The sequence below is a fragment of the Bubalus bubalis genome, chromosome 1 (assembly GCF_019923935.1).
Source record: "Bubalus bubalis isolate 160015118507 breed Murrah chromosome 1, NDDB_SH_1, whole genome shotgun sequence".
Taxonomy (NCBI): Eukaryota; Metazoa; Chordata; class Mammalia; order Artiodactyla; family Bovidae; genus Bubalus; species Bubalus bubalis.
The window spans coordinates 52045712-52062546 of record NC_059157.1 but is presented as its reverse complement, the minus strand read 5'-3'; the positions used below and the strand labels follow the sequence as shown (position 1 = coordinate 52062546).

Here is a 16835-nt window from a genome sequence, read left to right as displayed (position 1 = left end):
CTCCCTTTAGACTGTTGCATACAGTCTTCCCTCCTTAGCTTATGGGGTCCTATTCTTCAATGTAAATGTCACCTCCTGTCCAAATTCTAGGTTACAGTCAATCACTTAGCCCCTTGGACTCCGCACAATTTCACTCGTCATTTTCTCATGTATTTTGGATATAACTCAAATGTCCCTCAGTCTCAGTCTGTGAGTACAAATGTAGTCACGAAAGTGACAATACCTGACTTTTGTTAACTTGGCAGCCTTTTTTGCACTGGGAGGTGCAGAGTTGTCTTCCTTCCTACCCCAGAATGAGCCTTCACCTCCTGGTGCTGCAAGAACACTGGAGTGGGTTGCCATTTCCTTCTCCAATGCATAAGAGTGAAGAGTGAAAGTGAAGTCGCTCAGTCGTGTCTGACTCTCAGCGACCCCACGGACTGTAGCCCACCAGGCTCCTCCATCCATGGGATTTTCCAAGCAAGAGTACTGGAGTGGGGTGTCATTGCCTTCTCCGCCTGGTGCTGATGCTGTCCAACCATCAGTGACTTGTGTTTCAACAATCAAAAACCGATCGTAAAATCCCAAGATCCGGCCTCCAACCGATCGGCACAGTGAAAGGGACACTCGGGTCTCCCGTTAGATTGGTAAGTGTAGGCTTTTTGCCAGGGGGGCGTCTCTGCCCACAGTCAGTGCTTTGAACTGCAGAGATGCTTAAGTAGTCTGGGCACTTAATTTTAAAGCCGACAACTGGATAAACACCAGAATAAACAGCAGAAGAGATGGATGTCTGACCTGGGGCCGAGATGAGCTGGCTGACACCGCTAGGGCACTGAACCCGTTTCCAAGTTTCCTGGCAGCCACGGCGTAAAGGGGACACCTGCTAGCCGACGCTGTTGTTTTCACTGTCAGACACCAGGGCTGCCAGAAGCTTTCTACAAAATCCTGGGTGCATTTGTGCGTCTTTATCAGCAAGCTCAAATACCTGCGAACCTGGGCGCCCTGCCACACCCAGGAGAAGGCAGAGGAGCGTGCTGCCAGAAGCTACCTCTGATGGGGTCTGGTCTGGGGAGAGGGACGTGGGCCGGCGCTCGTCTTCCCCTCCTGGTGTCCGCTGGCACTCGACTCCGGGTGTCCAGGCAACACTCCGAGCGAGCAGGCCATCAGGCTTTTCCTTTCCTCTTGAAGCAGGAAAGGAGATGATGGTCCTCAGGTGTTTTTTTTTTTTTTTCGTTCAGACAGCGGGCTGTGCCTGCAAAGGGGCGCCGTCCGCGGAGGTTGCAAAGACACCATCGCCTGCACTAGCCTGCCCTGCCCGGTACCGGCGTACGGTCCCTGCCTGCATTCCCGTCGGGTGGGCTTCTGGCAGCAGGGAGCGAGCTGCAGGCATCCGCAGAGTCGGGATTCGCGGCCGGCGTATAGGGCGGGCTTTTCGGGAGGGCGGGGTTTAGGCGCGCAGGAGCGGGAGGGGCGGGGCCTCGTGGGTTGGCCTACGGGGCGGGGCCTCGTGAAGTGGGTGGGCGGGGCTTCGGGACCGGGAGGGGGCGGGGCGGTGGCAGCCGCGGTTTAGGAGCGAAGGGAGGGGTGGGGAGCGAAGGGGGCGGCTGGCCGCTGGGAGGGAGTGAGTCACCTGATCGCTGCCCGCGCGGCCCGTCGGGCTCGCTCGCCGCCGTCAGTCGGGCCGCGCCGCGCCTCGGCTGTGGTGAGTGGCTCGCCCGTCCCGGGCGCCGTTCGCTGGGAGCGTTCGGCGTGGCGGAGGCGCGCGGTCGGGGCCGTCGGCGGTCTTCGGGCGGGTCTGGGGGTGGCGGCGGAGGGGAGGACTCGGGGCGGCGGCTCACTGGTCTGGGCGGCGGGCGCGGGGGGCCTCTGAGCGGGGCCCGCGCGGGGCGGCTCGGGCTCGGGCTCGGGTTCCTGGAAGGGGCCGCGTCCGCCGGAAGGGGCGAGCGGCCCCGCGCGCCGCCACCAGCGCCGCCACCAGCGCCGCTGTTTACGGGCCGGCTCTGTACTTTACCCGGCGCCGCGGGGCTTGGGGGGGGGGGCCCTCCGCCGCCTCCCGGGCGCACCTCACCCCCGCCCTGATGCCGCGCGCGGTGCGCCAGGCTGTGACACCTCAGCAGCGCCCGCGCGGCCGGCCCGGCTCCGTATTGTTCTCCCGCCCACCCTCGGCCGCCGCGGCCCGCGAGCTGTCGGCCTCCCGTCTGCCCAGCCTGGTGGGAGAGAGCCGGAGGGTGTAGGTGGCGCTTGTGATCGCGGACTCAGAAAGGCCGAGTCGGTGGCTGGAGCACAACCACCACCTTGAGGAGCTGGCTGGGTTTCGCCAAGACTGGTTTGGGGGGGAGCCCCCAGGGGATCCCAGGATCCCCTCCCCCCCCCCCCCATTCTCTTTGTTGGGAGTTTTGCTCAGCACGCTGTAATCAAAGGCTCCCACAGTCGGGTGAGAGTGGGTGTTGCTCGTAGAGACGCCAGCTTGGTGCGTGTTTCAGGCGAGTGCCGTCGCTTGCGCGTCCTTGCGCGGCAGTTTTGTGTCATTGAGTAGAATCGTGCAGAAAGGCTTTTGTGCAAAGTGTGGGTTGGGTTCGGGCTGATTCCGAGGTAGAGCGTAGTAGTCATTGTGGAAGAAATTGCGTGGGGGCGGGGGCGGGGGGGGAACAAGCTGCGAGGTCAGGCTCGGAGGAACAAAGGCTGTTTTGTAGGGACGCCTTGTCTTTTGGGGGAGAATTCTGTCAGTATCGGGTGTGGAGGGCTAGATCTTGGGTTCCTGTGTTTTGACACTCCTTGTAGCCAGGAGGGGTTTGCCTTTCCGGCTGCAGTTCCGAATGGTAAAGGGGGTGGAAACACCCGGGCGTGCGAGTGACGGAGCGCGGTTGAGCGCTTCACATGGTCAAGCAGAGAAGTGGGAAGAGGCCGGCTGGCTTCTTCCTGGTCTTGGGTAGTGGTGCAAGGGCTGGCTGGACTGGAAAAGGCTTCCTATTTCAGCCTTTGGAGTAAAGAAAGACGTTAGTCGTTCAGTCTTGTCTAACTCTCTTGTACCCCGTGGTCTGTAGCCCGCCAGACTCCTCTGTCCGTGGAATTCTCCAGGCAAGAATACTGGAGTGGGTTGCCATTACCTTCTCCAGGGGAATCTTCCTCACCCAGGGATCGAACCTGGGTCTCCCACTTTAAAGGCAGATTCTTTACCGTCTGAACCACTAGGGAAGCCTGGGGACGGGGCGGGCTGGGGGTGGGGGAGACACCTGGTGTCAGCCTGCTGTAGGACCGCCTTGGTTTAAGTGATAGCCTGGCATCGTGCGTGATTGTTGTTGTTTAACCTAGAGCCGTGTCAAGTGCTTTACCATTGTTCAGTTTGTTGGTTGGCTCGCAAGGTAAATGACTCCTTAAAAAGAAAGTTGGGCTGCTGAGTCATTCGCCCCAGCCGGAGAGGTAATTAGAAACAGCTGGTGCCGGTACGCTCATCACATGCCTCCACTATAAAAGGCCAAGGAGCACTCCAGAAGGGTTGCCTCAGAGGCCTGAAGCTGGGGTTGTGTGTGTGTGGATGCAGGTAATCAGTGGGTGAGGTGCCAGCACTCTTAGGAAGCGGCCAACTAATGCTGAGGTGGTGTTTAAACACAGAGCAGCCTCGTGACCTACTGCCTGAGAAGTTTGTGCCAGTGAGAGCTAAAACAGAGGAAGAAATGTGCAGCTAGGAGTCACCTCCCAACAGTACTGTAACAGAAATATTCATTTCTCTTACTGCACTCAGGGTTTTTTTTTGTTTCCCTGTGGTTTTGCTGTTGTGTGGTGTATACATCTCAGAAAACGCGTTTACTCTGTTCTTCATAAAGATTTCTTTAGGAGAACGCCAAAGGAGCCTGCCTCTTGGTTTTTCATGGACGGTGGCTTTTCAGGCACACAGTAGTAGTTTCTGGTGGCGGAGAGGAGAACGTGGGTGGAATTAACAGGTCTCTTTGGGTCAAGTCTAGAAAGTGCTGACTGATGGAAGGCAAACCATATGGCTGTCTGTCTTATTGTCTTAGGAGTGATGACGCTGGTGTCTTTCCAAGTTGGATCATTACTTCTTGCTTTAAAAAACGCCCGAGACCCAAGCATACAGTCCCTATTGTCTACAAAGTTTAGGGATGGGGAATGTGAACTGGGAGCAGCTGGCCCTTATCTGTGGTCACAAGAATGAATCTTTTTTCTTTTTGATGGGCTTTTATCTAAGATATTTTGTAGTGGAAAATGGAGCTTTACTTTTGCAACTAGAAGAGATTAGAAATCATGAATTTTTTAGGGATTTGGGTTTCTAAGGTGGGTGCCAGATGATTCATTTGGAAGAAAACAATAAGCCCTTGGTTTTTTTAAAACATCACTTCTATAAAATAAGAAAGACGTTAATCTTCAAGATACAGACTAACAGTAGTACATGCATGTTTTATAACGTAGATTTTTTGCATTCCCCCCCACCATTGGGAACATAGTTTGTTAACCACTGCCAATAGTACTCTTTCAACAACTAGAGTTTTTGGTTTTTTTTTTTTTAAACTTGTGATTTCCTCTTAGAAGCTATCATTCTTTCAGATGTTCTTAATATAAATTTTTATCTCACATGTAGTTTTTTTTTTTAAATCCCATATATTAAAGATTTAGAAGCTTGAGGGTACATTTCATTACATTGTTGATGTTGAGAATGGGAAGAACAAAAAATGCAGAGTTGCCCATTACCTTCAGACAAGACTCAGCGACTTCACTTTCACTTTTCTGCATTGGAGACGGCAATGGCAACCCACTCCAGTGTTCTTGCCTGGAGAATCCCAGGGACGGGGGAGCCTTGTGGGCTGCCGTCTATGGGGTCGCACAGAGTCGGACACGACTGAAGCGACTTAGCAGCAGCAGCATGATACCATGTATTTTGAATTTGGAGACAAGTCAGGAGGTTGGTTTGTTTCATGGATAGGATCTGAAGTGTAGTAATAAGTGAAAGAGTATAATGGGACCACCAGAAAAGAATCTGCACACTGGAGTATAATTTGTATTTAACATATTCTTTGAACAATTACTCTGTGCTGTTATTCCTCAAAGTCTGCATTTTTAGGGGGCCAAGTTTACAAGGGGCCCCTTTAACAAGGATTAAGAAGACTACATATTGAGCAGATCACTTGGAAAGTGGCATTTCTCCCCTTAGGAGAATGTGATTTACTCAGAAAATCAGCCTTCTAGGCATGCTGGGGGATGGTGAGTATTTACCAGTCAGTTAAAATCTTATAGGCCGTATGCCTTTTGCACTCCTGTACTGTGAGAAATGATGTTGAGAATAATGGTCACAAAACCCCTTAAAATGGCCAGTTGTCAGAGATTCTCATCACAATGCTGATCCTCTCCAAGACTTAGGTTTAAGGAATCATCTCTTCCTCCCAGCTTTCTGACCAATGTTCTGTTAATGGGAGAATCGTCCTAACCCTAAACTCGATTTCCTGAGGCTTCTACATAGGAGACATAAGAGACGCAGGTTTGATCCCTGGGTTGGGAAGATTTCCTGGAGAGGGGAATCGCAACCCGCTCCAGTATTCTTGCCTAGAGAATCTGCATGGACAGAAGAGCTGTACAGTCCGTGGGTCACAAAGAGTTGGACATGACTTAGTACACGCATGCACTACTAAATGGTGTATTTTATGTGGTGGAATGGATGACTTATGAAACTATTTTAATTAAAAAAAAAATATGCCAAATAAGGTAATCTGCCCAAGCCCAAGGTATGGGTAGTTTGAGCACTAATAGCCTGGATCCAGGCCCCTTGGAGAAAGCAAACGTTTCATGACTGCAGATAAAATAGAGCCGTACACCCACCGTGAAACCTGGGCTTCTGGCTGCCATAGTATTGACAGAACTGAAGTGGTGTGTCTGATCACTGTTCAGTTGACAGAGAAGCAGTAAGCAGAGTTACTGACAGTGAGTCACCTAAAGCCAGACTGCTGAAGGTCAAGTTCTTGCTCCGTTACTTACCTGCCGTGAAGCCTCAGACAGGTTACTTCATTTAGTCGTGTCTCCTTTTCTCATCTGTAAAATGATTGATGATACTATAATCTGCGTCATAGAGGTGGTTGCGGATTAGGTACGTTGATATGTGTTAAGTGTAGAACAGTGCTGGCTCCACATTAAACATCAGTGTGGTTGGTTGTGATTGTTTGTTCTTTAGTTCATTGAAATACTTGGTTACAGTCCTGTCTTGTCGCCTCCTTGAGCTGCTTTCAACCATTGATCAGAGGAGAGAGTGAAGAGAAGCGCGTGGGTGTGCTGCACATGGCTGCTACTGGGAAAACAACTCAAGTGAACATCCTGACAAATCACTAGCAGCATCTCAAACAGAGACCACTTCTGAGGGCAAGGAGCACAGGACATGGCTTTTTATTAAAGGGATCAGCCGATTAAACAGTCTCAGCCAAATGCTCTAGAGGCTGTTATTACAGTTAATTGGAATTGGCTTTTTAATAAATGAAGACACCTGCCATCCTGCATCTAATCTATTTATTCCTCCCCTTATGGTTGAGGATGCTGTGGTCCGGCAGGTTAGTAACCTGTCCGGTCTCTTCCTGCTTATTAATATCAAGACAGAACTGATTTATTAATATTGATTCTCATTTACGGCTTGTATGTCGTGAACATTTTCAGTGTAAATTTACCTGCCAGTTACATCTAGGTGGTGTACTTTTTACAAAATGACGTCCCTGTATTAATGTAGAGAGGTATCCATGATGAACAGTGGATGTATTTAGCACATAGCTTCTTGCATCTATTAGTTCAGAAAGGTCATGTCAAGGGTTTTGACCATCCTTTTGATTAGAGTGTGTCAGTTTCTTTCTGATAATGATATATGTCTTCTATTTTATCTCCTTGGAACATTGAATGTGGTTTGGCTGTGTGTGTTCAGTAAACTGTCAGATGCTGCATTGGTGGTATAATGTGGATTCATTTTAGTTCTGTGCTTTGGAAATTGGGAATTTTCGAAAGAGTGAAAGAGAAAACAGTGTTTGCTGCACTCTTAAGTTACTTGAAATGTGTACCAAATTAAAATTCTCGATCATTGAGAATTCTGCTTTCTGTTCCCATCATGGGTGTGAGGATTGAGGAAGCAGCTGGATTTAAATCATTCTTTTAGTTCATCTCCTAAGATAGAAAGAAAATTTATCTTGTGACTTCTTTGTCCTTGTAATAGACTTAGGATTAGATTGGGCAAAAGATAATTTGGGTTGTCTGGGTACTATTCTCCTTTAATATGATCACTCCTCTAGAACCGATCCTTTGTGTTATTGAGGATCAGGGCCAGTTTAGAGAATATTAATAGCATCATAAAAATTGTCCCCAAGCAAATATAAGGAACAAAGACAGAGCGGCTGCCAGGATTTTGGTTGTTAATGACTGTCCTAGAAGCACAGCGGGCATGCCATGGAGTCAGCAGGCTGCTGGCTCCTTTCTCAGTCCTGACACCGTTTAGAGAATGGTACCTCCATGCAGCTGAAGCTCTGTGCAAGTCACGGCCTTTTAAAAAATAAACGTAAGTCATTTTCTTAATGGCTTAGGAAACTTAGTAATCAAAGGATATTTTTGTAAGGAAATAACAGTCCCCCAGGTACTATCTGGTAAAGTCATTTTTACTTTGTCATTTCTTAGATTGGATCTTAGTCATCGTGGTCAGTTGCACTCCATTTCCCCATCCCCCGTTAAAGTCAAATTACATTAAAAAGTGCTTTATATGGTGGGGTCATTTTTTCCATTTGTTTGTTTCCTGGACATTGGCAGTATCCCACCTCTAAGGTTATAGACTAACCATGGTATGCATATAGGGAATGTCTTGCCTTCTCCTTCTGCCTCCCTCTTCCTCAACACACACACTGATCTCTCTTTTTACTGACTGATCAGCCTGTAGGATTCCCAAGGGAGATGTTTTTGCCTAAGGAGGTGACCTTCTAGGACCTTGTTGGAATGGTACGACCCATCCACTTCACTTCCTACTTGCTGCTATCTTCATATCCTTAATACCTTATTCTCCTCTAAAGTGTGCCAACGTCTTTTGGAAGTCAGTTAAATCAGTGAGGAGATGTACTTGTCCTTCAGAGAGTTTGCTATAAAATGGGCAGCAATAAAAGATTTATTAGTCTTTCAATGAATTGATTAGGTTTCAATGATTAGGTTGTTTTTTTGGAGTAAGTGGGGTTTGGTAAGATTAGTAATTTCATTTGTAATTTCATCACTGATTTCATTAGTATTTTGCACTGAACTGTATTATAAACCATGGTTGTCAGATCTTGGCCCAAGACACTTTTCATTTTCAAAGTATCTTGTTGTTCAGTCTCAGCTGTGTCCAGCTCTTTGCGACCCCATGGACTGTAGCACATCAGGCTTCCCTGTCCTTTACCATCTCCTGGAGCTTGCTTAAACTCATGTCCATTGAATCGGTGATGCCATCCAACCATCTCATCCTCTGTCATCCCCTTCTCCTTTTGCCTTCAGTCTTGCCCAGCATCAGGGTCTTTTCCGATGAGTTGGCTCTTTGCATCAGGTGGCCAAAGTATTGGAACTTCAGCTTCAGCATCAGTCCCTCCAATGAATATTCAGGATTGATTTCCTTTAGGATCGAGTGATTTGATCTCCTTGCAGTCCAAGGGACTCTCAAGAGTCTTCTCCAGTACCACAGTTCAAAAGCATCAATTCTTTGGTGCTCAGCCTTCTTTATGGTCCAGCTCTCACATCCATACATGACTATTGAAAAATATCTAGTGTCTCTTTACTGTTTTTCTGAGGAGTGTTCCCAGCATGGCCCAGGACTCTCCTCTAGATAGGATTTACTAATAAAATAAGAAAGGGAAGTAAGAAAAAACCATTGCTCTTTTAGTCAGTTCTTTCACACTCGGAAGTGACTTTTGAAGTAGAAAAGCATTTTTGCTTAACTGAGTAGAGTTCTTTGCTTACATCCCTTCATTCCTAGTTGTCATACCAAAGGAAGTGCTGGGTAGGGCTGAATCTGGAACTGCCACTAACTTTGCCTGCTTCCTTGTCTCTTGGACTGTTGCAAGTACAGTTTAAGCTCTAAATGTATTTCTTTGGGGGGTGTGTGTGTGTGTGTGTGCGCGCGCGCGCACGCGCGCACATGCACGGTTGGCCTTGGAGGTGTGCCGGTTGTCACTGGTCAGATGCGTCGCCAGCTCCAGGCCCCGGGAGGGCTGGGATGCCCCTTCCTCCCTGGCGCAGGTTGGCAGCAGTGGCAGAGTCGCCCAGATCCTGGCACGCATTCCCGCCATTGGTTCTGAAATACCAATGGTATCTCAGGGTGTGGAAACACCCTCCCGTCTGCTACTGAGTTAACTCTGACCAGCCCTCTGATTCCTGGAGAGTAAAGAAGAATTGTGTCTTCAGGTTTCAAGGCACTTTGCTCTCTTGTCTTCCTGTGCATTTGTTCTTCCCAGCTTAACACACACAAAGGCATATTCTTGTGCTTGTAGATCGTAGGGTTGCTACACTCATTTCAACATTCGGGATATGCCTGTTTGTTAGCATTGGATTTCCATTTCATTTATGAAACAAATATTTGTGCTTTATATGCCAGGAACTTTTCTAGATATTGGCAGTGTTTTCAGAGATTATAATCTGCAGGGCAAACCATTACTAGTAGCGTGTGTTCATTGTCAAAATAGCAACATGTCAAATGTGCCTTGAAAACGTAGGGTAGAAGAAGCTTAAGGTTTGGGAAATTTAAAAAGTCTAGAAATGTCAATGATGAGTGCATAGTTTAGGGGAGGAAACAGCTTGTTTTGATAGCTTTTTTGAGAAGAGTAGAGAAGAGAGAGCGGTTTTAGTAGGGGGAGGTTGGGTCAGAAAGATGTGTCTGTGTGTGTATGTTTTTAAAAGTAATGTCAGTGCGAAAAAGTTGAAAATGCAGGATATGTGTTTATTTTGCCCACGGCTAGTTCCTCTTATGGTTGCAAGATGACTGCCACAAGTTCAAGTGTACACGTAAGTATGACTAAGTTTCTTGGAAGAAGCCTTTTTTTTTTCTGTGATGTCTCTCTATCAGTGATAAAAGCCTTTTCCAAAGACCTCATAGTAGATGCCACCCCAGCCTCTCCTCTGTTGAGTCAGCGTTGCATAAGTTTATGTCTAAACAAGTCAGTGTCAAGGGAAGGGGGACCACAGTGACTGGCTGAAATGGATTGTGATCCGTCTTAGGTTGGGACTAGGGTTTGTTCCCCAGAAACGCATGGCCTCAGGTGGAGTAGACTTGTAGGCACAGTCAGGATTTGGTTAGAAAACGAGGGGGGCGAATGATAGCTGGATGGCCCGCAGGGTCGTGCTTGCCTGCTACTTACGCCAACACTACAGGCAGACGGGTACTTTTTTTTTTTAATTGGAGTATATTTGCTTTACAATTGGAGTGTATTTCTGCTGGACAGCAAAGTGAATCAGCTGTATGTACACATACATCCTTTACCTCTTAAGCCTACCCCCTCCCCCAGGCCCCACCAATCCACCCCTCTAGGTCATTGCAGAGCACCGAGCTGAGCTCCCTGTGTTACACAGCAGCTTCCCACTAGCTATCTGTATTACACGTGGTAGCATATAGAGAAGGCAATGGCACCCCACTCCAGTACTCTTGCCTGGAAAATCCTATGGATGGAGGAGCCTGGTGGGCTGCAGTCCATGGGGTCGCTGAGGGTCGGACACGACTGAGCGACTTCACTTTCACTTTTCACTTTCATGCATTGGAGAAGGAAATGGCAACCCACTCCAGTGTCCTCGCCTGGAGAATCCCAGGGATGGCGGAGCCTGGTGGGCTGCCATCTGTGGGGTCACACAGAGTCAGACACGACTGAAGTGACTTAGCAGCAGCAGCATATAGATGTCATTGCTACTCTGTAGACACATACTTCTGAGTAGAGAGAGAATATGTGGTTATCTTTGGATTTGGGGTTTTAGGTGATTTTTTCCCCCTCTTATTTCCTACGATGATCAAGTATTATTTTTACCATCAGATCACATATAAATGTTTTATTTTAACGTGATTTTAAATCACGTTAAACTTTTAACTTTTTAAGTTGTGAAAATTTGCCCATTCTACCCCAAAAATTAGGTGTAGAAGGAATATATTTCTTTCGGTCCTCTGAACAGTTCTACAGTTCTCTGTGATCCTCCTCCTGCTTGCAGGGAAAGGAGAATACATAAGTGTATCTTGTAGCTTCCGATTGTATCTAACCCAAGAGGAACCACTCTCTCTCGGCCTCTGTAGGGTTAGGGTGATGTCTGTGGCTGTGAGTGGTGAGGCTAGTCCAGCTTGGGTAGTTGGTTCATTGCCTGGATTGGCCAGGACCCTTTGGAACCCATGTCCTTGAATCTGGGATACAAACAGATCTGTCAGTCCCTCTTTACACACTCATTCTTGTCGGAGGGAAAGCTGTCCTGTGGTTAGCTTGTTTGCCATACTTTTCAGACTTCAAAAATAATTCCACTTCAGTTTTGCAGTGTTTCTGTTACACTCTAAACTGCTCACAGCACTCTGATGTGTGTTCAGAGGACTTGGTTTCCTTCTTGTTCCTTCTTCTCAGTCCCCATTTTTGGTGCTTTGTTTGGGCTTCCCTGGTGGCTCAGATGGTAAAGAATCCATCTGCAATGTGAGAGACCTGGGTTTGATCCTGGGTTAGGAAGATCCCCTGGAGAAGGAAATGGCAGCCCACTCCAGTACTCTTGCCTGGAGAATCCGCATGGACAGAGGAGCCTGGTGGGCTACAGTCTATGGGGTCGCAAAGAGACACGACTGAGCAACTAAGCACAGCGCACAGCACAGCCCTTCCCATAGGAAGGGCAAACAAACAGCAGAAGTAAAGAAACACTTAGTGTTGTGAATTCATCAAATAGAGAGTAATTGTTAATAGGTTTTTTTTTTTTTCCTAATCGAGAATAATGAATAGCTGTGATAGATGGTTAGGGGAGGCTTCTGAAAGGGTATTACTTTTTTGGGTAGAATTTAGAAAGACGGTACTGCCGAAACACTTTCCATCTCAGATGAAAAACAATAGTATTTGCCTAGTCAGTTGTTCCTCAAATAATATTTGAACTGAGGAATATTTTAGCTTTTTTAAAAATAGGCCTCAAATTAATATTAACTTAGCTGACTAAATCTTGGGATTATGTGTTGGAAACTAGCTCTTTGAAGGCTAGATGGAAAGCCTACAGCTTGATATTTTCCATTTTAGAGATGGTAATTTTGACTTCCAAGTTAACATCAATAATGAGAAACAGATTTTAAAATTTTAGTTGTAGCTATGTTTATTGAGATACCTAGCACTGTACTGCCTACCAGGGCTTAGTGGATTAGGTTATCTTTCAATAAAGCATTTCAATTTAGTTCCTCTACTAAAATTAGAAAGTTTCGTATCTGTGATTCATATTATAATTGCTCTACTGCAGCTGCAGTGGTGGTTGGTGCTGGTAGTTGCTAAGTTGTGTCGGACTCTTGTGACCCTGTGAACTGCAGCCCGCCAGGCTCCTCTGTCCATGGAATTTTCCAAGCAAGAGTGGGTAGCCATTCCCTTCTCCAAAGGATCTTCCCTACCCAGTGATTGAACCTGGGTCTCCTGCATTGCAGGCAGATTCTTTATGGACTGAGCCACCAGGGAAGACCTACTGTAACTGTTGCCTTATATAATTAACATTGTTACTTAATGTTTTTTCCTCTTAATCTGTTTGTTTGTTTGTTTTGACTCAGGTTTATTAGGAGTCGGGATGAGAAGGTGTTTCTGGAGCGGTTGGGAATTTCAAGGGCCCCTTTTCCGTGGTTTGCTTGTGTTTTCAGTTGCTTTGCATAGTATATTTCTCAAGTCTTAGACCTACAGAAGGTCATTCTGACCGAGGTCTAGTTTTAAGGTTTTCACTTCCTCTAGGCAATTAGAAATAATGTAAATCACGGCTGTAATTTTTGCAGCTTGAAAACAAATGCCGTGAATATTTCATTATGAATGTAGGACAGGAACACTTATTATTCTGTATTGAAAGTAACTTTTGGTGAAATATCTCCAGCACTGTGTCCTTCTTTTAAATTTCTATGGATATTTCATTGGGTATAACTTGACTTTGGTTTAAGTTCAGCCTAGTTTAGTGTCAGATTCTTTTTAATGATCTATGAGATTTTTAATCTATGTGATTCAAGAAGTGTTGATCAGAAATTAATAAACCGAATACTGCGTAACAAGGGGAAATGTCTACTCCCTAAATGTCCTTTTAATCTTTGTCTAACGTTCTCATTACATGCAGAGGACACTTGAGGCATTTCCCTCTATTCTTTGTTTTCTTCCTCCTCACTTTTACCCTTGTCCTCAACACAGCATCACTATTTAGATCATGTAATATGAATTGAAATGTTAATATTTCAATTACATTGAAGAAGACCTTTTTAACCTTAAGATACTACCGTCTCGGGACTTCAGTTTCCTCATCTGTAACGGAAGTGTGTTGTATTGGATGAGTGTCATCTTTTAGTTGGCAATTCTTTGGGTCTATAAGATTATCCATTCTCTTGAGCAGACTTGTGTAATCTTAGTACTTTGTTTTTATCTTGTTGAGATCACTAGTAGGCTTACTCATACTTTCATTTTTAGAGGTTCCGGAATCGCTGTGTTTTGTAGCTTAACTTTTTGGGTTTGTAGAACCTTGGAAAATGTAGTTTTCTTTTGGTCACTTGCATAAAGTTGGGCATAATAACGATAAGTCTTATGCCAGGCACTGTGCTGTTAAAAGCAGCCAACCATTCGGCCCTTGATGTAAGTGTTGGTGTTGTTTTCCTTATGGGGAACCTGTAGGGTGAGGTTAAGATCTTAGAGATAACGCTGTTGGAAATATCTGCATTACCTTAATTATATCCCACTACTTGTTCTTTCCAATATCATGCTGCTGGTGGTGCTAAAATTGATTTTCTTATGCATTTCATAATTCTTTGTATTTTGTGTGTAATACTTTATCTTTTTCAAAGACCTTTGGGACACACGTAGGGCGGGGACTCCCCGCTTAAGTCACAAGGACGCACATTTGCCTGTATTCACAGAGCTAGACTGGACTTGATGGATCTTTTCTTCTTATTTTCCTGTAACAAGGTCTTTTCCCACATCAAAGCATCTTTTAAAATTTCTATGAAATTTAATTATTTTGTAATTACTGTGAAGATATCAATGGAGCCTGATTTAAAACAGTGTTTTAGAGTTACCCATGAATTTTCCGGTCAGTGATAAATCTGTATCTACTGATGACTGGAGAAAATATCCATTATAAAGGGGGAAAAAAATAACTGACATTCCTTGGGAGCCCTAAAGACAACTGAAATGGAACTGCCTTTTTTTTCTGAAGGCACATATTTTTGTTTATAGTTTGTTGTCTGAACATTTTTCTGATTCTAAAGTAATATGTGTTTATAGTTAAGAATTTGAAGGCAGAAACAAGGAAAAATTACCTAAATGTAACCATTGTTAATATTTTGATGTATATCCTAGCTGGAGGTCGAGGAACCAAGGTTTGTGGACATGTTCAATGTGAGATGTCTGCTAGACACATACAGGTAGTAATTTGAGCATGCGGTTGGATACGTGCGTACAGAGTTTGAGAATAGGCGAGATTAGACCAAATGTAAATATGAAAGTATACACCAAGTCCATCAATGATCGTGTCTGCTCTGTGGGTCTGGATGAATTCTCGTAGGGAGTGTTACAAAGAGAAGGAGCGATGGGAGGACCAAGTCCTGGTTCCCCAGCACTTAGAGCTCTGGAGGAGAGGGGGAATCCACCAGGTTGACAAAGGGGTGCTTGTGAGGCAGTAAATCATAAGGCCATGGTATCCAGGAAGCCAAGTGAAGAAAGGATTTCAGGGAGGGAATGATCAACCTGGTCAGTGTTGCTAAGATGCTATCTGAGAAGACTCAAAATTTCCCATTTGGCGATGTGAAGGCCCCTGATCCTCACAGAGTAATTCCCAGGGAGTGGAGGGGAGAAGGCTTGATTTTAGTGGGCTCAAATGAAGAGAGAGAGGGAAGAGTTGGGAGACAGTGTGACTATAAATAGTTTTTCTTTTTTTTTTTTTTTTTGAGGAATTTTACCATAAAGGCCTGCTCCCCAGGTGGTGCAGTGGTAAAGACTCCACCTGCTAATGCAGGAGATGCAAGAGATGCAGGTTTGATCTCTGGGTTGGGAAGATCCCCTGGAGAAGTAAATGACAACCCACTCGCATAGGCTTACCAGAGAAATCTCGTAGACAGAGCAGCCTGGGGTGCTCTAGTCCGTGGAGTCGCAACGAGTCGGACACAACTGACCACAGCACAGCAGCACTATAAAGGAGAGCAGTAAATTTTACTGTGGTTCGAAGGATGTGTGGAGGCTCAAGAAATTTTAAGAGCCACTGCAGTATTTTTGTATAACAATGGAAATGTTGTGTATTCCTCTTTTTCTCACAATTTTCCTTGGTGAGACTGCAGAAGGTTGTCAATTTTATTGGTCTCCTTAAAGAATCAGCTCGTGGTTTAAATCATCAGTGTTATCAAAAGCAGCTGCCAAATTTTGTTATGTGAGTGGTTTTCTTGGCAGAAATAAAACAGCTTTCAGAGAATCAGTGCTCTCAGTTCAGTCGCTCAGTCGTGTCCGACTCTTTGCGACCCATGGACTGCAGCACGCCAGGCTTCCCTGTCCATCACCAACTCCCAGAGCTCGCTCAAACTCATGTCCGTCGAGTCAGTGATGCCCTCCAACCATCTCATCCTCTGTCATCCCCTTCCTCTCCTGTCTTCAGTCTTTCCCAGCATCAGGGTTTCTTCCAGTGAGTCAGTTAGGCAGTTTAACAGCTTGTTTCCCTGAAGGATGCCCTTAAATTTTTAAAGAATCTATTTGAATTAATATCTTTGTCAATATGGAATATTAAACAGTATGTATAACATTGTTCCCAAATAAGAAGAAATCTTATTATATTTTTCTTCCCTGACTATCTCCTAGTTTTGTCAAAGTAATCTAAGATTTTGGTTAAAGATAGATTTTTCTCTTTATCAAATTCCTTTTCTGTTTGAGGAATCTTTAAAAAGTTGCAATAAGACTCACAGCTAAGTTATCAGCAGTTTAGACTTTAACTGAGTTTCACTGTTTTTTTTTATTTTGTTTATTGTCTGTTTAAACATCTTTTAGGTTCATGTTTTTACAAAGTATTACATGTTTTTGATTTAAAAACAATAGATTTATCGTAAAGCAGTCTCATCTATCACACACCTAGTTTGGCTTCAGAGATAATATTCATCTTTACCCGTTTCTGCTATTTAATGTTCTTTGGTGGTTACCTCTGTTTCTAGTTTGTTTATGCCCTCATTATATTTATGAACCTAAGATGTTATCTGTTTGCAGATAACAGTATTTAAGGCAGTATCTTTTGACTCAGTATACGTCATAAAGAAATACTGCTTTTCCTTTGGGTTCTGTCTGATTCTATCTCTCACCCTGTCCCCTTTATTTGTCAAGGTCAATAATTACATTTCATTTAATAACCATGATTAAGTCTCCCATTATTTGTTCTGAAAAATGAAAACCAGTTAGCAGTGTTCTTGTTATTATACCTGTGTCAATATTGAACACTGGAAAGCTAAGTAACATGCTATTACATTTCTCTCCTTACAGTTTCAAAGTCACTCGATGCCACTCAAAAACATTTATTTTTTAGTGAAATATAGTTGATTTACAATGTTGTGTTAGTTTCAGGTATGTAGCAAAGTGATTCAGATACACACACACACACATTCAGATTATTATTATTTTTTTTTATAGATTATTTGAGAATTTTGAGTACAGCACCCTGTGCTATATAGTACATCC

The 16835-nt window shown here is 45.1% G+C and overlaps 1 protein-coding gene across 3 annotated transcripts in view; it reads left to right on the top strand.

Moving 5' to 3' along the window:
- Positions 1 to 1562: 1562 nt before the first annotated feature.
- Positions 1563 to 16835, top strand: part of BACH1 (BTB domain and CNC homolog 1) — a 60570-nt gene continuing 45297 nt past the window's right edge. For all 3 annotated transcript variants that reach the window (XM_025281838.3, XM_025281830.3, XM_025281818.3), the window contains exon 1: positions 1563 to 1681. The gene's annotated coding sequence lies outside the window, so the exon portion shown is untranslated. The remainder of the gene's footprint in view (positions 1682 to 16835) is intronic.